The 5,000-nt window shown below is 46.8% G+C and overlaps 1 non-coding gene and 1 pseudogene across 1 annotated transcript; both read right to left on the bottom strand.

Moving 5' to 3' along the window:
- Positions 1 to 1,444, bottom strand: part of LOC143266348 (large subunit ribosomal RNA) — a 5,206-nt pseudogene extending 3,762 nt beyond the window's left edge.
- A 1,816-nt stretch (positions 1,445 to 3,260) lies between these two features.
- Positions 3,261 to 3,415, bottom strand: LOC143266337 (5.8S ribosomal RNA). The gene has a single exon (XR_013041362.1). It is a non-coding gene; the product is annotated as a 5.8S ribosomal RNA (ribosomal RNA).
- Between the last annotated feature and the right edge of the window lie 1,585 nt (positions 3,416 to 5,000).

Here is a 5,000-nt window from a genome sequence, read left to right as displayed (position 1 = left end):
AAGAAAAATTTTATCAATTTATATCTCGTGGCTTCATGAAAATTCAAGCAAGCCAGAGATCTCACCCATTTAAAGTTTGAGAATAGGTTGAGGTCGTTTCGGCCCCAAGGCCTCTAATCATTCGCTTTACCAGATGAGACTCGTTATGCGTTCGAGTCGAGTGCCAGCTATCCTGAGGGAAACTTCGGAGGGAACCAGCTACTAGATGGTTCGATTAGTCTTTCGCCCCTATACCCAGTTCCGACGATCGATTTGCACGTCAGAATCGCTACGGACCTCCATCAGGGTTTCCCCTGACTTCGTCCTGACCAGGCATAGTTCACCATCTTTCGGGTCCCAACGTGTACGCTCTAGGTGCGCCTCTTCTCGCAATGAGAACGAGACGCCCCGGGAGTGCGAGGCCTAATCGTAACGAGGCCCATCCTCCCTTAGTCGACTTCACGGACGACTTTCACTTTCATTTCGCCTTTAGGTTTATCAAATCCCAATGACTCGCGTACATGTTAGACTCCTTGGTCCGTGTTTCAAGACGGGTCCCGAGAGTACCCAAAGCAATAGCGTCGCCGACCGGTAATTCAAAGTTTGGCCAGTCCAAGGACTCCGCCTGCCAACAGCCCGCCAGGCCCGGTTACGGCGCTAAGTCCGTACATCCGGTATCTAGACTGGAACGAGCTTGCGGCGGTCCTGGACGCAGTGCGTTCGAGAATTTTGCGGCCCGATACCGTCTGAGTACCGTCGCGCAGTCGGCCGGGCATCCAAGGGGCTGTCATCGTACGCTAAAAGCGACGGACAGTCTTCGCCTCGGGCCTTAGACCGACACGCAACGGGTCGCGACGTTCTACTAGGGGAGAAGTGCACGACTACATAGCCGGAACATTCGCCGCGGGTGGTGTGCCCACGCCGATGGGAAACCCGCCGTAACGGGACCATCCGGGGCACTATCGCACCAACACGGGAGCCAGCTTCGTTGACGATGAATCTCCCCATTCGATCTTTTGGGTTTCTCGGGTTTACCCCTGAACGGTTTCACGTACTCTTGAACTCTCTCTTCAAAGTTCTTTTCAACTTTCCCTCACGGTACTTGTTCGCTATCGGTCTCGTGGTCATATTTAGCCTTAGATGGAGTTTACCACCCACTTAGGGCTGCACTCTCAAGCAACCCGACTCTAAGGAGAGATCCACCCGAGACGCGTACCGGTCGCTACGGGCCTGGCACCCTCTATGGGTAAGTGGCCCCATTCAAGATGGACTTGGACGCGATTCGATGTCTCGGGATAAACGGATCCTCCTGAACACTACATTTCCCAGCGGCGTTAACCGCGGGATTCAGTGCTGGGCTCATTCCTGTTCGCTCGCCGCTACTAAGGAAATCCTTGTTAGTTTCTTTTCCTCCGCTTATTAATATGCTTAAATTCAGCGGGTAATCTCGCCTGCTCTGAGGTCGTCGAAATTTTATTATTTCTTTTCAAAGTTATACCACAAACTGTACGCTCTTTTCGGGGTTTCGACACGTAATACGAAAGGTATATTAATACCAACGACGCACAGGGATTATGTCGTTCGATTTTTTCCTTGTATCGTTCGATAACCAACTATTTTTCTCTTTTCGGATCAACACAATATCGTCGACTACTCGAAGGTACGTACGAGCCAAAATGAAAGCTCGGTGTCTCCTCTCTCTTTTGTTCGACAAAAGAAAAAAGGCACTTAAAACGCCGCATATTCGGGCAGGCGGGACAACGACAAAAAAAAAAACGACGACGACGACGTCCGGTTGTTCTCGACTCGCGTCGGAGTATATATGTATATATTATAATCGGATATATCTTTTTATCTATCCAGGGCGCGTTAAAACAAACGACGAGGAGAGACTACGACAACGAGGAGATAAAGGTCGGACCTTTTCTTCTTACCCTCGGCGCGCTCTCGCACACGATCGTTTCATGTTTCTTTTGTCCCCTAAAGGATACATATACCGTTACAACATATTTACGTTCGAATATACACTCGACGGTCGATAAACCGTAAAGACGCATCGTCCGATACGTTTTTTCTTTTGCTGTCGCGTTCCGACGCAAAATCCCAAGAAAAGGGCGAGAATGCCAGAGACAGCCATGTAAACCATCGGTGACTTATCATGGTCCAGAGAATAAAGGGTTAAAGGAAAAAAAAATCCCATTTTTAACGTGCGTGGTACACCTTCGTCGTGTATATATCGTTCGATGAAACCACGAGCGCACAAAAGGAGGAACAAAAGCGTTTCGAGATCGATCTTCGGTGTAAATGTCATTGTTCATTTGCGTTCGACCGTTGTTCGATAAAAGAAATTTAACACACGAACAACAATGAAGGGAGACTCTCGCAAGACGATCACCAAATAAGCGTTTATCGTTCGATCGGTCCGGGTTTTTCAACGTCCGTCCGGCACAATTATGCACTTCGAGGACTGGACGACCGGAACCCGTATTGGGATCGCGCGGTCTTCCGCTTCTAATCAACGACAACGAAGCGATCTGCGCTTGTAAATGTTAAAAAAACGTGGCGAAGCTACGATCTCGTAATAATTTAACCGTGAAAGAGCTTCCGTCGCACGTTTATTTTTAACTTTTCTCCTCGTTGTATAAACTTTCGCACCGTCGAAAAAAAAATTCGACAATCATTTCAGACAACGTCGGGAGCGCGGAGAAACGCCGTAAACACGCTCTACTCTCGGCTTGCTTCCTTCAAATTGGTGTCTAACAATTCTCTCGCAGGGCGAAGAATCATTTTCTCTCTCGTCTAAATATCCTTCTGTAGTTAGGTGTTTTCGACTCGGGAGCGCTCTTTCACGGGCGGTCGTATATGGTCTCTTTTAGGGGTTTAACTAGAAACCACGACTCACGCAAGCCGAGATAAGCGCATTCCGCCGAGAAGATCCTAAAAACTAAGAATTGCGAGATATACGAAAATGTTCTTCTGTCGCCTGTGAAAAAAATGAACACTAGCAAAGAGAGGGCGAGACACGAACGTTCCATTTAACATTCTCCGCGTCAAACGCCGACGAAATGTCCAACCATCGCTCGTACGTTTTCGCCAATTTCGCAAGTTGTTCTCTCTCTCGCGTTCGACCATCGGATCCCGCTCCGAAACGTTCGACTTTTCGGCGTTTAACAGTTTCGTTTTATCTAGTCGAACGACGAGCGGTACCGAAAAAAATTTAACAATGAAGAGAAAACCTTTTGCTGCTAAAGGCAAACGCAAGCAGTCTTTAGTTATATAAACGACCCTCAGCCAGGCGTGGTCCAGGAATTGTATCCGTGGACCGCAATGTGCGTTCGAAATGTCGATGTTCATGTGTCCTGCAGTTCACACGTTGACGCGCAATTAGCTGCGTTCTTCATCGACCCACGAGCCAAGTGATCCACCGTTCAGGGTAATCGTATAAAAATTTTTGTTCATATTTAACAACTCAGCGTCTGAAAACCAGTATGTACGTGATTTATTTAACCTGGTTTATAAATTCGTTCGATTGTCCATAGAATACTAACTCCAATCCAAGCGCAAGATCGAGTATCGGTATTCGGACGTCGTCCCGTCATAGCTCTGTTCACAGATTTACCCGAGCTGATTGATGATTAAGACGACACGATAACGTCCATGGACGGGTAAAGGACCGTATAAAACTACAGAACCGCCGATGAAACGACGCTCTGTGACGCATTTCTCTTCGTGCGGCGAGTTTTCAGTCCGTTCCGGGTGGTAAAGTCATTCAAAAACCGTGGAAAATACGAAACGCGCTGTCGCGCGTAACACAGAGTCTCCTGCTCGCTGCTTACATATATTGGACGTCTTGGCGGTATCGCGAGATTCGATACGGACACTCCATGGCCGGCGTCAGATCGGTCTACCAACGAAGGAGACTACGCTATCGTTTTCGCTTCTCAGCCGGTCCGTAAAGCGATACGTTACCATATCGTCCGTCGTAAGCAGGCGGACTCTCGTGAAGTTGCGACTTCGTTCGTCGAAGCGGTTTCGTGGTTCGATTTCCATCGGTTACCCGGACACCCCCCGCGTGAAAGCCTCCGTGTCACACTCTAAATTTCGTTTCTCGTTTAACACGAAATAGAGAGAGGCTAAAAGGGGGTGTTCCCTTTGTCCAAAGACAAAATTTATAGAGAGAAAGAAAATAAAATGAGAGTCTCTCACGAAGCGGGCGAAAAAAAAAAAACAAGAAATTTAACAATTTTTTTTCGCAAACCCATGCATTTCGTTACCAAACGTCCCAAAATATTTCTTTATATTCTCTCTCGTGTTTTCACACGGGGTCGAGAGAGTACGCAACACGAATCAAGAATAAAAATTATAGAAAGGAAAGTCCGATAAGAATATTTCGAGATTCTTATAACCTTCACCTCTTCCTTACTTCTCCGAAATCTCTCCGCTTTCCTGGCGCGTATCTATTTAACAATTTCGATTCTCTCCTCCTTTTAACTCAGACGTCGCAACGAACGGGTACACCATGCATACGATCCATTTTTTACATAACGAACCTTCTGCCGGTAAAATTCGCGACAGATTCATTTATGTATAGATATATTTTTATATGAGAATGTTCGGGATTTTCCTTCGTGTTCAAGTTGAACATTCTTGTTACGACGACTTTTTGTATTTATCGAAGGATCGTGCGGTACCCGTTAATAAGAAGTAAACGACGTCCCGGGAGAGTCGAAACTTTTCTTATACGCTACGGAAAGAAGAGCCGAGAAGATAGAGAGGAAACTCTCGATTTTCTTTCGTCGGTAAACTTTCATTCTTTCTATTTACAGCGTTCGACATGAAACGGCGTTGCTCTCTCATTTTTTAAACTTTATTTAACGTTAGCGCTTGTTCGTACGAAACGCGTCGGCGGATACGAAATACGGACGGGAGTATCGACGATGAGAACCAAAGCGACCTCCTACACGTAACCGTAATATCTCTCCGCATCACGACTGCCGTAACGACGAATTGTCATTTAACAT

Source organism: Megachile rotundata, unplaced genomic scaffold (assembly GCF_050947335.1).
Source record: "Megachile rotundata isolate GNS110a unplaced genomic scaffold, iyMegRotu1 scaffold0305, whole genome shotgun sequence".
NCBI lineage: Eukaryota > Metazoa > Arthropoda > Insecta > Hymenoptera > Megachilidae > Megachile > Megachile rotundata.
The sequence above is the reverse complement of the archived record's forward strand: the minus strand, read 5'-3'. Positions and strand labels throughout refer to the sequence as shown.